This window comes from Phoca vitulina, unplaced genomic scaffold (assembly GCF_004348235.1).
Source record: "Phoca vitulina isolate PV1807 unplaced genomic scaffold, GSC_HSeal_1.0 scaffold75, whole genome shotgun sequence".
Classification (NCBI taxonomy): domain Eukaryota; kingdom Metazoa; phylum Chordata; class Mammalia; order Carnivora; family Phocidae; genus Phoca; species Phoca vitulina.
In genome coordinates, this window is record NW_022589778.1 from 1,121,245 (window position 1) to 1,138,044 (window position 16,800).

At 37.7% G+C, this 16,800-nt stretch overlaps 1 protein-coding gene across 10 annotated transcripts in view; it reads left to right on the forward strand.

The window, feature by feature from the left end:
• LINGO2 (leucine rich repeat and Ig domain containing 2) overlaps window positions 1-16,800 on the forward strand; it is a 1,236,800-nt gene that overhangs the window by 802,239 nt on the left and 417,761 nt on the right. For all 10 annotated transcript variants that reach the window (XR_004298032.1, XM_032393628.1, XM_032393630.1 and 7 more), the window contains one exon: window positions 14,613-14,645. The gene's annotated coding sequence lies outside the window, so the exon portion shown is untranslated. The remainder of the gene's footprint in view (window positions 1-14,612; window positions 14,646-16,800) is intronic.

A 16,800-nucleotide genomic window follows, 5' to 3' on the forward strand; every position in this document is an offset into this window, starting at 1 on the left:
GATCCTCTCAATAGATGCAGAAAAAGCATTTGACAAAGTACAGCATCCTTTCTTGATCAAAACTCTTCAGAGTATAGGCATAGAGGGTACATACCTCAATATCATAAAAGCCGTCTATGAAAAACCTACAGCAAATATCATTCTCAATGGGGAAAAACTGAGAGCTTTCCCCCTAAGGTCAGGAACGTGCAGGGATGTCCACTATCACCACTGCTATTCAACATAGTATTAGAAGTCCTAGCCACAGCAACAGACAACAAAAAGAAATCAAAGGCATCCAAATCGGCAAAGAAGAAGTCAAACTCTCACTCTTTGCAGATGATATGATACTTTATGTGGAAAACCCAAAAGACTCCACCCCAAAACTGCTAGAATTCATACAGGAATTCAGTAAAGTGACAGGATACAAAATCAATGCACAGAAATCAGTGGCATTCCTATACACCAACACCAAGACAGAAGAAAGAGAAATTAAGGAGTCAATCCCATTCACAATTGCACCCAAAACCATAAGATACCTAGGAATAAATCTAACCAAAGAGGCAAGGATCTGTACTCAGAAAACTATAAAATACTCATGAAAGAAAATGAGGAAGACACAAAGAAATGGAAAATGTTCCACGCTCATGGATTGGAAGAACAAATATTGTGAAGATGTCAATGCTACCTAGAGCAATCTACACATTCAGTGCAATCCCTATCAAAATACCATCCACTTTTTTCAAAGAAATGGAACAAATAATCTTAAAATTTGTATGGAACCAGAAAAGACCCTGAATAGCCAGAGGAATGTCGAAAAAGAAAACCAAAGCTGGCAGCATCACGATTCCAGACTTCAAGCTTTATTACAAAGCTGTCATCATCAAGACAGTATGGTACTGGCACAAAAACAGACATATAGATCAATGGAACAGAATAGAGAGCCCAGAAATGGACCCTCAACTCTATGGTCAACTAATCTTTGACAAAGCAGGAAAGAATGTCCAATGGAAAAAAGACAGTCTCTTCAACAAATGGTGTTGGGAAAATTGGACAGCCACATGCAGAAGAATGAAACTGGACCATTTCCTTACACCACACACAAAAATAGACTCCAAAGTGTTGAAAGACCTCAATGTGAGACAGGAGTCCATCAAAATCCTAAAGGAGAACACAGGCAGCAACCTCTTCGACCTCAGAGGCAGCAACTTCTTCCTAGAAACATTGCCAAAGGCAAGGGAAGCAAGGGAATATGACCTCTTGGGACTTCATCAAGATAAAAAGGTTTTGCACAGCAAAAGAAACAGTCAACAAAACCAAAAGACAACAGACAGTATGGGAGAAGATATTTGCAAATGACATATCAGATAAAGGGCTAGTATCCAAAATCTATAAAGAACTTATCAAACTCAACACCCAAAGAACAAATGATCCAATCAAGAAATGGGCAGAAGACATGAACAGACATTTTTCTAAAGAAGACATCCAAATGGCCAATAGACACGTGAAAAAGTGCTCAACATCGCTCAGCATCAGGGAAATCCAAATCAAAACCTCAATGAGATATCACCTCACACCAGTCAGAATGGCTAAAATTAACAAGTCAGGAAATGACAGATGTTGGCGGGGATGCGGAGAAAGGGAACCCTCTTACACTCTTGGTGGGAATGCAAGCTGGTGCAACCACTCTGGAAAACAGTATGGAGGTTCCTCAAAAAGTTGAAAATAGACTGACCCTATGACCCAGCAATTGCACTACTGGGTATTTACCCCAAAGATACAAATGTAGGGATCCGAAGGGGTATGTGCACCCTAATGTTTATAGCAGCAATGTCCACATAGCCAAACTGTGGAAAGAGCCAAGATGTCCATCGAAAGATGAATGGGTAAAGAAGAGGTGGTATATATATACGATGGAATATTACGCAGCCATCATAAGGAATGAGATCTTGCCATTTGCAATGACGTGGATGGTACTGGAGGGTGTTATGCTGAGCGAAATAAGTCAATCAGAGAAAGACATGTATCATATGACCTCACTGATATGAGGAATTCTTAATCTCAGGAAACAAACTGAGGGTTGCTGGAGTGGTGGGGGGTGGGAGGGATGGGGTGGCTGGGTGATAGACATTGGGGAGGGTATGTGCTATGGTGAGCGCTGTGAATTGTGTAAGACTGTTGAATCACAGACCTGTACCTCTGAAACAAATAATACATTATATGTTAAAAAAAAAAAAAAAAAAAGAAGAGGATAGCAGGAAGGGAAAAATGAAGGGAGGGAAATCAGAGGGGGAGACAAACCATGAGAGACTATGGACTCTGAGAAACAAACTGAGGGTTCTAGAGTGGAGGGGTGTGGGGGGACAGATTAGCCTGGTGATGGGTATTAAAGAGGGCACATACTGAATGGAGCACTGGGTGTTATATGCAAACAATGAATCATGGAACATTACATCAAAAACTAATGATGTATGGTGATTAACATAACATAGTAAAAAAAATAAATAAATAAAAAGTATAGAACAGAGGGTGCCTAAGTGGCTCATTGAGTTGAATATCTGACTCTTGACTTTGGCTCGGGTCATGATCGCAGGGTCATGAGACTAGGCCCCATATCCAGCTCTGTACTGGCTGTGAAGCCCCGCTTAAGACTCTCTCCCTCTCCCTTTGCCCCTCTCCCTGCCCTTCTTACTCTGCTTGCACATGCAAACACACACATGCTCATGCTTTCTCCCTCTCTCAAAAAAAAAAAAAAAAAGTATAAAACAGAATGTCAGATTGAAATAAATTAAAAGGCAGAAGCAGGTGCAAATATATCAGTAACTACAATAAAACACTAACTGAAAAAAGCCCAAATAAATACAAGATGATTACTTTTTAATTAAAAACACTATAAATGTACTTTCATATATATATATGCAATATATACATATATATATCCTTTGTATATGAATGCTTATAGATATAACACTATGTATAATGGAAAGGAAGAGAATAATGTATGTGGAATTCAGATTGCTGTTTGCTTGAGGAAATGGGTTCAAGGGAATCATTTGTCTGGGATTGAGGAGGAGCATGATGCCAGTTCTCTAGTTTTTGTTTTGATGGTAGATTTCCTTATTACATTATTAAAAATTACTAAATTTACAAAATTATCTAAATATAGCTTTGAAATTATCTAACAGTTTAAAATAGAAATAAGTATTATAGTACTCTTTATCACTAATTTAATATGTGCAAATTTCTACATGTTGTATAATGTTTTATTTTAGTGAATATGAAAATATACAAAAGAATTTTCATAGATGTAATTCTGCCCACAAGCTGAATAACCTTTTATGCATTAGGTTAGGATTGTAGCTTTTTCTACTCCAAAATCTTTTACCACAAGAATTCTAGGCAAACCTAAACACTGCAGGTGTGTTGGAAGAAAATGCTTATAAAAAACAGATGTATTTTCCAATTCAGAGCTTCCTTATATTAAAGTCACTGTTTAATTAATTTCACACAATATTATCTGGTTGACTTACTCCCTCTCTCTAAGCACCTCTGGGAATATCTGAAATATTGTACAGATGCTCTTACAGAGAATTACATTACTAAGTGTCATTAGCATAAATCAACATTCAACATTAATTTAGTGGTTGGGGCTGGGAGGTGACAAACCCCTCTTTTTTTCATTCACCTCCAAATTCTTGTCTGTGTTAATGGCTTTGTGCGCTCGGAGATTCTCTGCATGGACTGCCTCCTTCCCAGGTGGGATTCTCTGAGGATCCTGACTTCCCACTGTCTGGAATCCATAGGCCTCCCTATGAGTCTCTACTGCCTTTAACATGCTGGCCTTTCTTGGAAACCTTCCAAAGGGTCCAGACTTCCTTTCCTAAACCTTCCCATACTCCTTCATGGGAGATTAAGGAAGGAAGAAGAATGCATGCTGGGTGGAGAAGGAAATATATATGAAGACAAGCGACAGAGCAGAAATCCAAGATCTTGTGTACAACAAAAGATTAGAGATCTGTGATATTAGACTAGATACCTGTGATAGATATTTCAACTTTAAAAATGAAAGGGTGAGTGCTTCTGGCAAGGTAGACAGAGGCTACCCTACAAAGGGCCTCACATACATCCTAGAGCAAATGAGCTTCATCCTACAGGTGATGAAGTACAAAAGAAGGATTTGAACCAAAGGTCTTGGTTCTGGATTGGGCTCGAGGAAGATCAGCTCTATGGCAGAGAAGACCCCACCTCCACAACCACCACCTTTTACAATAGTATTCCTATTCTTTTTGTCCTTTTGTTCAAATCATCATGTATGTCATACATCTCCACAAATATTATTTGGAAAAAGGTGTGAAAAAATCATGATTCCAATGTTACCAAGTGCTAGAATTGCAGCAATTTCCCACTTAATCCTCATAGTAGCCCAGTGAGGTGGATACTATTTATTACCATCCCCATTTTACAGATCAGGAAAATGAGGCATAGGGTCAAGTAACCTGTCAAAGATCACACAGCAAGTTGAAGAGCCCTATCAAGGGTATCTAAAAATAGAACAAGTATTATTAGCTGCTATGCTTTAGCACTTCCCATTAAAATATACTGTGTGGCCTGTAGAACTTAATTACAGTATTCCTGTATGAGAGTTTCAGGTATTGAAGAGCTACAGATTGCGTATGAATGAGCCCCATGAGATTCAAGGCTTTGCTCTAAGTATTGCTGAGGCACAGCATAGGAAATATAAAATGTATTTAGTTGGTATTCGGCTGACTCTCCCTGTGGATATTATGTCTGTCCTTAATATAAGTGAACACCTATTAATGGCCATAATGTGGTGTAGGTGGCTAGCTAAACTCACTTAATACATGATTTATTGACATGATTGTTTTACAAAGACATATCTAATCAGTTTTCTCATGTAAATCTTTCCATGTGAAGCATTCCATGTGAGAACATCTTTGTCTGAATACTAGACATTTGAGATGTTCTAATAATGCTTTCCTATTTTGAATGTCATGATGATAAATGCAACTAGCTGAGATAGTTTAATAATCAAAAACAGTATTGAAGAAGAAATGGAACTGATATTTCTTTTGTGTGTAATAAATGCCAGGCACTGTCTGTGTATGATCTCACTAACTCTCATTTTATAAATAAGAAAACTGGGGCTCAGAGAGATTAAGGAAAGGACCTCACCCAGTATTTTCTAGTTAATAAGTAGTAATGCTGGGATTCAGCCTAGGTGCATCTGAATCCACAGACTGCTCTTCCCACTGCAACATACTCACTGTGACATGCTCACTATGTCTATAACAATATGCAAACATCTGTGAATGTATTAACAACAAAAGGAAACATTAAATATACAACTCTGAATGATTGCCTGAGCATTTTGACCTACAGGGCAGCACTCTAATGATATGGCCAAAAATCTTCCCCAAATTTGCAGCTTTGGGTTTCTGTACAACAGGATGGTTAGGTTAGAGGTACAACACAAATGGCCATCTGGGTGATTTCCTCATTTGTCAATATATGACCAACTTTCTGCAAGCTAAACACTTTCATTGGACACCCCTGAGTAGAGTGTGGGCAGAAGATGAAGATTTCCTTTTAGAGCCACAATTATAATCTGGGAATAATAATAATCTTTGAAAAGATTATTGCCTATTTTTCTTCTTGATGGTGCCTATTCAGGCTTAAGCATGGTTTTGTATATTTGAGATATATATATGTATGTGCATATACATATGCATACACACATACACTCCAACCCAAATTGCCAAGGACACGCTTGAACTCCCCCACAAAAGTAGTTATAATTATCCTATGGGCTGTACCAATATTCCTTGAGATCTGCTATCTATATTCATAGCCACACCCACTTCTAAATTACATTACATAATACATTAATAGCCTCAAGCTCACCAACCAATGGGCTGAGCCCTTGGTATACAAATACCTACAGACTCACATATTTTTTTCTATTTCTACCATATTAATCAAAACTCTACTACTGAACTTCTGGTTGTTTGTTTTGCTCTGCAGATTCCTTCCAGACTTGATACACTCGTTTCACAATTGTTGCCTTTTCATAGGGCCCTGAAAAAGCTGATGGCTTCTCCTCTAAGACTCCAAACACCATTTTGTATAGCCATAATTACTCTCAGGGATCCTGTTTTGAATGACACCACTTTCTACCCACCAGTGTTGGACTTCCTTGTGCATTAAGGATGGACTTTACCATATTTCTTTGGGTCTTATATAAAGGAAACCTCTGGCCCTGAGAAAGAAATATACAGTCAGGGAACAGCCCCAGTCATACCTAGCCCCTGCTCCCTGTTCTTGAAGAGCCTGAGTTGCTATGGACCCAACATAAGTCATTCATGTGAAATATACATCCATTTCTGCTTCTCTCTTCCCATCCAATCTGTAGTTTTTGTGCTTTTCTTATTTTAAGCCTGTACTATTCTTTCTTCTCCAATTCATCCTACATATCACTGTCAAATCAGTATTCCCAGGATTTAACTTTGTAGCTTCTCATTGTCTGAAATAACCTGAAAAATGTTAAGCCTCACATAGAATACCCTTCACACTGTGGTTTTTCTGGTCTTTCCAGACATACCTCCTCTGTGTTTTCTCCCTCCTACTCTATATGCTTATCCAGATTGACTGGTTTTTATTCTCTGATCACTCTTCTCCTTACCTGTACCTAAAGGAACCCCACTTCCTACTTCTCCATCTGTTTCCATTTACCAGTTTTTCAAGGCTTTTTTTCTCCATGAAATTCCCCCTCTTAAAGAATTTTGCATTTGAAATAAAGCTTTGAAGTCATTGAATCCAATAATTTATTTCATGATTTTCTCCACCCTAAAATATCCTCTGTTAGTGGTCACCTAGTTTATTTATGTCTGATGACAAGTATGTCACCTAGACTAAGCTACATACTGTGTCTTATCTATATCTTGCCAGTGTCTTGTACATTTTAGAGTCATTGTATATGCTTGAAACATGTTTCCTAAATGAATGAATAAATGAAGGAATGATTGTCTATCTCTCAAGGCACTGGCCAGCTAACTTTTTCTGTAAATGGTCACATAGTAAATGTATTTGCTGGCTGTATGGTCTCTGTCTAATCTTCTCATATGTTACTATAGCAAGAGAGCAGACATAAACAATGTATAAAGAATAAGACTGGTTTTGGCAGCCTGTAGTTTGCCAGCCCCTGTCTTAAAGCAATAAAAGCCATTTTGAGACAGTTTTTAGTATTCTTCATCATGTTACTTCAAATCTCTCTAAAATTTTATGACTCTTATTCAGATGTTCCAAAACAATTTGTGTGTTTCCTCTGATCATGTTCAGTTCTTTCAGTCATTCCTTATAGTATTTTGAATTTCTTCACTAACTTAGCCTTTCTTGCAGATTATGTTCCATTTGTTTGTGGATCTTATAAAATTTGGTTTCCAAAACAAAGCAATACTCCCTATTGATATGACAACTGAACAGTAAAGCAGGTTCATTTCCTACCTTCCTTTATTTACTGCAGGTGTAATATTAAAGCCTAAGATAGCATCAAAATGTGTGGGAAACACATCACATTTCCTATTGATTCAAAAGTCATACTTCTGGGGAGCCTGGGTGGCTCAGTCAGTTCAGTGTCTGACTCTTGATTTTGGCTCAGGTCATGCTCTCAGGGTCATGGGATCAAGTCCTGCATTGGGTCCCCACTCAGTGGGGGAATCTGCTTGAAATTCTCTCCCTTTCCCTCTGCTCTCCCCACATACTCTCTCTCTCTCAAATAAAGAAATAAAATCTTTAAAAAAAAAAGTCATACTTTTGTTCTATATTCCTTTCCAAATCATTCTGTGTTAAGTAGTGGGGGGTTTTTGTGAGGTGGGGGAACCAAGTAAACATCTCATATTTTCATAATATTACTTTCTTATCTTATTTTAAAAGACTAAATGATATTAAGGACTAGTTTTAAAATTATAAGACACCTATAATTACACCCTGGCTCCCCAATTCCTTGGCCAGTGCTTTTTTAACCAACCATATTCATCAAATGCATCTTGTTACCTTTAGTTCATCACTCTGTTATTTGCTATATTTGTCCCATTTAGTACTATCCCTTTTATCTCATCTATTCACACTGCATTTATTCACTCATTCTAAGTTGTGTATTGAGTGCTTACCATGTGCCATTTACCATGTGAAAGAGAGAGACATGCCTTTTGCACAGTGCTTACAGTAAGCCTTGACATCAGGCCACAAATGCACCATGTGATTCCTGAACAGTCCACACAAATCCACATTTCTTGCTGTGCCATATGATCTCTAGGATCTACCTCATATATCCAAACATACTCCTATTGTGGGATTAATCCAGTTTTCCATATGTTCCCTGACATTTGGTTCTGGTACACATTTTGATTCTGTTCTTTCTCCTGATTGTCTTTCCATTTAGGTTTCGTCTTTCTGAATGTTCCTTTTGGTTCCCCTTCAGGGATGCTGGCTTGGATACACTCTACTAGCTGTCTCTTATTTAAACAACATCAAGCTGTACACCTTTCCTGTGCTTAGCTTGGCTCTTGGGACTTAACTTGTCCCTCAGGTTGAGGGAAAATGTTGCCCTCTATTTAGAGACAGAGTATAGACTAAACGCTGGCCTCCTGATACCTTGCTCAGTGGTTTTTTAACCATACTGCTTCCCCAGAATGGTAGGAAGGCGTGATTTCACATTAGTTAACATGGACTCTATTTGCCATCTCTGTCAATAGGACCAGAGCTGACAAACATAAAATAAATCTGCCTTTACTCTCCTGCAAGTGCCACCTCAGCAATTTTTACAAACTGCCTCCTCATCTCCAAACCATCCCTTTGGCTCCAGCCTGCCACCAGTTCCTGAATAATTCACCCTGCAAGTTAAGACATTTCCCCGACCTCTCCCTTTTACTTAATTTAAAATTAAATAATTTTAGGTATTCTTTGAAAAACTATTTCAAAATTAAATTCTTACAACATCATTTTCCACTGATACGCTCTGTCCTGGAGAGACCCTGGGGTTACAAAGTCAACCCCATGCCTTTATCTGTAAGTCTTTGTTTGTTGGTCCACATTTTCGTGTATACTACTGTGATGTTAAATGTAGTGTAACATGTTGCTTTCTGTACTGACAGTCACTCAGCTATACTAGTTCTGGGTGTCATGGGCAAAAATTGACTCTTTTCCCTGAACCCAAAAAAATTCCTTACTAGGCATGGAGGAGCCTTTTACTGATGTGGTTTTAAGAGGATGCCAGATGTACTGGCATTCTAAGTCAAGGTAAGCTCCTTGTGAGTAAGTGGTGAACATCTTTGTATCTTCTACAACCCCAATTATAATGATTAATGAACTGATGTAAGTCTATGTTGCTGCCTTTCTGAAGTTTACAGGTTTACATGTTAATGACTTTGCTTAAGAATAATGAATGACCCCAGAATAAATTTAGAATGCCTGACTGTACAGTTCTACAAAATTATCAATCATTAGGTGAACAATAGTCTAATAAAGGTTTCTGGGAGCCCTTTTTTCTTAATCCCTTCTTTACTTATTTGAGAGAGAGAGAGAACATGAATAGGGGGAGGGGCAGAGAGTCAAGCAGACTCCCCACTGAGCAGGGAGCCTGACTCCGGGCTCAATCCCAGGACCCTGACATCATGACCTGCACTGAAGGCAGATGCTTAACCAACTGAGCCAGCCAGGAGCCCCTGGATGTCTTTAATGTAAAGCTCACTGAATGGAGTATACTGTACAAAACCTGCTACTTCTTAGTAAAAAGGCCAATTCACCAGCTTTATGCTTCATTTGAAATGTTTCCTATGTTCCTTGCTTTGCTTTATTGCCCCACATCTCCACATGGGATATATAGTGTAGCTTCTGTGGGGAGGTTCCTATCCCAGTTATCACAAGTTGAAACTCTTCGCATCCCTCTGATGTTTCAGAGTTTCTCAAAACCTAGGCCCCAATGAAATAATATAATAACCTTTTGTCCACCAACTGAAGACAAGTAAAATAAAACTAAAGCTAGAAGGGCTTCTTCTGTGTGTAACAACTATTTCCTGCCCTCCCTGTGGCCAGGTTAAATATGTTTCTTGGAATTTTCTTGTCTCAGTTTTCTGTCAGAGGAATACAATCTAACACCTTGGGTTTATTTATCATGTGGAGTCCTTAGTGAAGTATAATGGCCAGATGACATGAGTAAATTCATGTCCATGATGCCACATACATTTAGACAGAAGAGTACGGTGATTTGACCCAGTATTAAGAGTTGGTAAGTGAGAAAAAGGAATTGGTAATGTGGAATTTCTTTGGGAACAGAGCAAAGGGGTACAATGATTTCCAGAAAAGAGACCACAGAGACATGGTGACCACTGAGTTGCACTGTTCACTGGTTGTAAAATCCTAACGGCATTCCCTCAAAACTGCATAGAATTAGGTAACTTCTGTGTTCTGATTGTAAATGCTGCCTGAAGTAATATTTTGCTGGACCGTAAATTATTCTGAATACATGTCATGCCTGATAAAATCCTTACATTTATGGTAGAAAATGTAAGCCCTTGTTCCATAACTAATTGTTTACGTTTTCTGAAACAGAGAAATCTGGAATTTTTTTCTAGAAAAATGGCATGATTAAAAGTATCATATTATTCTTTGAAAATGGTCTAGCTGGGTGCCTGGGTGGCTCAGTTGGTTAAGCGACGGCCTTTGGCTCAGGTCATGATCCTGGAGTCCCGGGATCCAGTCCCGCATCGGGCTCCCTGCTCAGCGGGGAGTCTGTTTCTCCCTCTGACCCTCCCCCCTCTCGTGCTCTCTCTTTCTCATTCTCTCTCTCAAATAAATAAATAAAATCTTAAAAAAAAAAATGGTCTAGCAAAACTAGGGATTTTGGCCAAACTAACCTGGGAATTAGTCTTGAGATATGTTTTATAACCCAGATATACACCCATATATGCATATGTATGTACATATATATTTTAATATAATAAAAATCAGTATGTGTGTGTATGTATGTCTATTAATTTATCTCATTCTGGATTTCAAGAGGTATAAATACATTAGTTTAATGTTCCAATGGTGGCATAATTGTAGATACTGTGTAACACTGAAGAATGCTTTCTGAATTACAAGCTTAAACATAACATTATTGGCTATGTTGAAAATTAAATTAAGCTTTTAAAAAAAAATTTATTTATTTGAGAGAGAGAGAATGAGCAGGGGGAGGGGCAGAGGGAGAGGGAGAGAAAGAATCCCAGGCAGACTCCCTGCCAAGCGTGGAACCTGACCCGGGGCTCAATCTCACAACCCTGAAATCACGACTTGAGTGGAAATCCAAAGTTGGATGCTAAACCAACTGAGTCACCCAGGCACCCCTAAGCTGTTCTTTATGGAAAACAGGAAGATATTATGGATACGATATGGGCTTTAGAGGTAGTTGTATCCGTGTTCAATGTTTAGTGCCGTGTCTTCTGAGTTTTGTAATCTTGCTTTAGGTCAGTTTTCATGATAGAGAGAGAGGCTCTGAGATGGAAGTTTTTATACAGGAAGTTTGTTGGGGAGTGTACATGGAATCAATATTATTGAAGGTGTTCCAGATAGAGAAAAGGGGGCTTGGCCTATGTACTCCTTTACTGATGAGTCATTGGGTGTAAGCTGCCTGTGGGAGAGGGAATAATCTGGGTGAGTCAGTGCCATTTGGTAGAAGGAGAAAAATCTCCAGAGAGGAAGTCAGCTGTGAGCCATCAGAAGCCAACACTTGAGGCAGCTCTTGTCCTGAAGGGGGATGTGGGTGATGACCTGCACCGTCTACTGTGTCGATTTCTTGTGACATTCGGCTCTTCTTGCTTCCTATAATAAGTTTATTCCATCTGGGAGCAGCTTCTCCGGGATTCCTTAGTAGGTCACCTTTCTTCAGAAAACCTCCAACAGGAAGATTAGTGGGAACCACAGCCCCTGCTGATGCACCTAGTGTCAAGACCACAACAGTACTGATACTTACTGTCTTCCTATTGTCTTCTCTCTTCTACTACCCATTCTAGAATTCCTTCTTCCTCTGCCAGCTCCTCTACTGATATATGTGGCTTACCTTGTAGGCTGGCATAGACCATTGCTGAGGGGTCTGAACCTCTCCTCACCATTCCCTTCTTAGGTCATGGCTGTGGTACTTGTCTGTTTACTACCAAAAATAGGCAGGAAAATACTAGGAAATGCTCTGTGAACCACTTGGATATCAGAAATTCTTCCCTGCCCTTGTTGTAGGACGGCAGCTCTACTTCTTCCTGATGATCAGTTAGCCTGCCAGTATGGGGACTTAATCTTAGTTTCTTCTTTGATCAAGCCTGGTCAATTTGCCAAGTTAAAAAAAGAGAGAGAGAGAACACAGGCCAATTTGGAATATTTGGGTAAATAAATTATTTCAGTGATCTTAATTTTTCTCATTTATAAAGCTGAAAGTAAAAATACCTGTCTTGCAATTATGGGATTTAAAAACATGTCTGTAAAGTACTTGTATACGGTAGGTGCTCAGTCACTGATTATTAATATCAAAAAACTCCTGAACAATCACTGCTGATTTCCAGTGGGTCTCCATCCTTGCTTGTGGCCCTGGTTGTAGAGATCTGGCAAAGTGGAAGTAAGGCTGGCAGATAAGATGAGTTAGGAGAGACCCAGTTCCCATCCTACCTGAGAGCACACTTACTAAGATTTTTCAGTGATTGACATTGAATTTTACTTTGTTTTGTTGGCTTTCTTTTTGAAATAATATAATTTTTGTGTTTATTTTTGGGTGTCCTTAATTCTATCTTTTTATGTTTTTCTGCTTATCAAAAAAATGCTTATTCACTTATAAACATTTCAAGCACTGAGAATTCATTAATCATGGTGGGGGGGGGAGTTCCTTCTTTAACTTATTACTAAAAGACAATTACTTTAAGTATTTGGTATCTCTTCCCCTAGATTTTCTTCTATGCAAAATCAGATATTACATATACGTAAATAAATGTATACATTTAACAGAAGTAAGATCATATTAGACACAAGTTTCACAACTTGCTGTTTTAACTTAACAGTGTTTTATGGGCATTTTTCCAGGACACATAGTGTGAACCCTGCTTTTTAATAACTTTAATATCCTATTGTATTCTATTGTACCACAAAGTATTTAGTGGACATTCAGGCTGCTTCTATAGGTTTTCATTATTAATGCAATGCTGTAATGACTACTCGTATACTTCTAGCATAAATTCCAGAAATGTAACTGTTGGGTCAGAGGGCATGAAAATTTTTAATCTTAATGAATAGTGCCAAATTCCCCTTCAAAAATGTGGCATTGAATTTCACTCTGCACAGAGGTTTATTCCATTCTTGGGATAAGAGTAGAAGTTCTATCTTTTAGGAGTAAGTGTTATAGCCAGTGCCTGTCTGCCAGGAAGCCGACTACACTTCACAGATACTGAAAAAAACTGGTTTTGGAAAAGAGAGACTGTCAGTGAATCAGTTCACCAATGTGCACTGATACCAATGAATGAAACGGAGGCTTCTGACATTGAACTCATAAATAGACTTTCAAGTCTGACAGACCTGATTTTAAACCTTACTCTACTATTTACTAGCTGTGTGATGTTAGGTAAATTACTCAATATTCCTGAATCTTATAAAATTGATAGTAATATGACATACCTCATGGGCCTTGGTATGAAGGTTAATTGAGAAACATATGTAATTCACATACACCGGCATGTAATATACACGTATGTCCTCTATATGTCAGCCTGATTGTACCTTGCCTGCCCTATAGCAATTATTAGCTATTGTTATGATTATTATTATGCTTTTCCAGAATACATATCTGAGATCCCAACAGGATGTTTTATTTCAGGGCTTTTTCTCTCACCTCCTCATTCCTCAAAGAGAACAATGCCTAGAAAACATTGGTTGGGTAAATACTGCATTATCATAATTACAATTTCCCTGAGAAAAGTGGCTTGCAGTTTGAATATTCAGCATCATAATTACAATTTCCATAAGGAATGTAGAACAGTTATTATAAACAACACAATAATCACTTGGTCCGTAAGGGAGAACAGATTACTGGGGGAGCAAAGAGGGAAAAGAAGCAAAAGCCTATGTTCTAATCAGCATTCAAGAATAGAAATACAGAACCTGAGAGTAAATTGTAATAGCCTCTTAAAATACTCTTGTCTGAATTTATCAAAAACTCTTATCATGATGGCACATTTCCATGGGTTGATTAATTGCTGCCTATATATTTTCTTCTTATATGTAATTTAGTTTTATCATTTTTATTAAACATCCCCTCTGTACTTTTTCTCATTGTCATTGATAATTGCTTTGCCTCCCAACATTTTAAAAAGCTAACTATCATGAAGTACAAAAAGCACAAAATATTTAAAAAAGAAACTATTTGGGGGAGAAAAAGTTTTATCAGAGTATTTCTCTCTTCACAGTTAAATGTGTCTCCTTTGTCAAGGGAAAATGGGTAAAAGTTTGTTGTTGTTTTTTTTAAATGCTCTTTTTACTGTCGTGTTGCCTTAATTGGATTTCACTTAAATTTTCTTTTTTTCTTGTCTTTTTAATTTTTTTAGGTGAGATGAGAAAAACAAAATGCAGCTTTCAAGGTTGGTACTTTTCATGATGTTTTAAAATGTCTCGTTAATATGAAATAGTATAAAAGAAGCAGAGCAAAATATGTCCTTAGCTTCTCACAGATAGTGATTAGAGGACATTATGTCTTTATTTTTCATATTCAGAGATGGAAACGTACAACAGAGATTGTAACAGAATGCAATGTAACAATCAAGTATTAGCCCTGATTAAATCTTTGTCAGAATTATAAAGTTGGAAATATTCAATATTTTTCTACCTCATCCATCCATTTATCCATTCACCCATGAATCCATTAATCCATCCACTCACCATTATATTTTTTCAGTGAATACTTATTACTTACATATTGCACATAAGCTCACCTTCACCATATTCTCAATTCCACACCTTCTTCCAACCCTTCTCACTGTTTCTGGCAGTAAACTTTCACCTCTTATCACAGGTCTTCAATTTAGCTTGCTGTATTTGATAAAGGAGCAGTGTTTCCACAATATTGCTCAGCTAATAGGTGTTCAGATATGTCTCTTCCCAAATAACTGGGGCAAAAAGGAAATCATCAGTGTGATAATAAGGAATCCTCCTCTTTACATAATGATACATTGTGTAATGTCCTTCACTGTTTTGTGATTATTATATATAGATTATTATCTAGTTTAGAAGTATATCTATATACAGTAGTCTATAATATCAGCTATCCTTCGTCAGAATTCTAGTGTATAGTTCTTCTTTTTATCTTGTTAGCAATCTTAAGACTCTGACCAAGAACAGGTGTGTTACACTATAAATTTAAAAATGAACAAAGCAGTCCAGATGCGCATGAATGGCTCTTTGTAGGAACAGCAGTGGTGGATTGAAGCAAACTTCATGAGAAGCAGAGGCTGAAAATTTTCTGCTGAGCAAGTGTTAGTGAATGGAAATTTGATAGTAGAATACTCCTTATACTAAGATGGATAAATATTGTTTTAACTTGGAGGGCTGTTTTATTGTTTCATTTTAATGAACGTTAGTATACTTATTTTACTTTTTAAATATTTATTTATTTTCAGAATATTTACTTTAAAAAGGCTTTCTCAATTATTCCTTTACTATCTTTGATTTCCCCTAACTCATTTTTTTAAAATAAGGTCCCGAGGTCCTCAATAGGAAATTCTGCTATCAGAGGTGCTTTCAGAAACTTAACTGTGATAATTGGGAAGGGACTCCAGTGTCTGTCTGCTGATCTAATTTAATTTAACTAACCTAAATTAAAATAGTCTAAATTATCTCAGCCATCAATCTATTTAATTATAATACTTACTGGGAGGCAGTGAGTAGTGGCTGAGAAGTTAGGTTCTAGAATCAGATTGCCTGAGTTTGAATCCTGTTTACTCATCTACTATTTGTGTTTTGGGTGAACTTATTAGCATCTCTAATATTTGATTTCCCTAGTTGTAAAATGAGAGAAAAAAAGAGTCCTTACCTCATAAGGTTGTTGGGGAATAAATGAGATGATGTATTTACAAATCACGTTGGCATGTTGTAAGAAGGCAGTAAATGATAGTTGCCATTATTACTTTGTTTCATGACTGTTATTGTAAAACATTATTATTAGAGGCAGGCAGCATCTTCTCTGAATTAAACTTCTCTCATGGACTTGATCTTTCATCACCATCACAGATGTATTCATTATATGGTCAGTTTTGTTCCATGTGAAAATATGGATAACCTGGGATTGCCCATCAAACGGTGACATCTTGTAACAAACTGCATCTGCTTTTTTTCTAAATATAAGATTTTGATAAATATCACCAAGGTGAGGGAAATAAGCAATCTGAAGTGGTTGCTGTGGGGAGAAGAGAAACTATAGTAGCAAGGAAGGAGTCAGTGCTTCTAAAGGAGAGGTTTGGTGCCAACTTTTAAATCTTGCTCATCCAGAAACTAGCATTGTCTGTGCTTTTGTGTGCAGAGAGTCCCTTCATTCATGACGATGTGAGGCCTGACGGACAGACGAGAGGCTGCACATGGGTGGGAGAGAGAAAACATTGAGGAAAGGTTGGAAATGATTCTTCCACAGCATTAAAAGTGTTTGGACATCTGAAGGGAACAGTGGAAAAGCGATATAAAGGGATGATGGAACTAAAGCCCCCTCCTCTTGGCGAGATCTGTAGTGTTGTGTGTATGTATTGT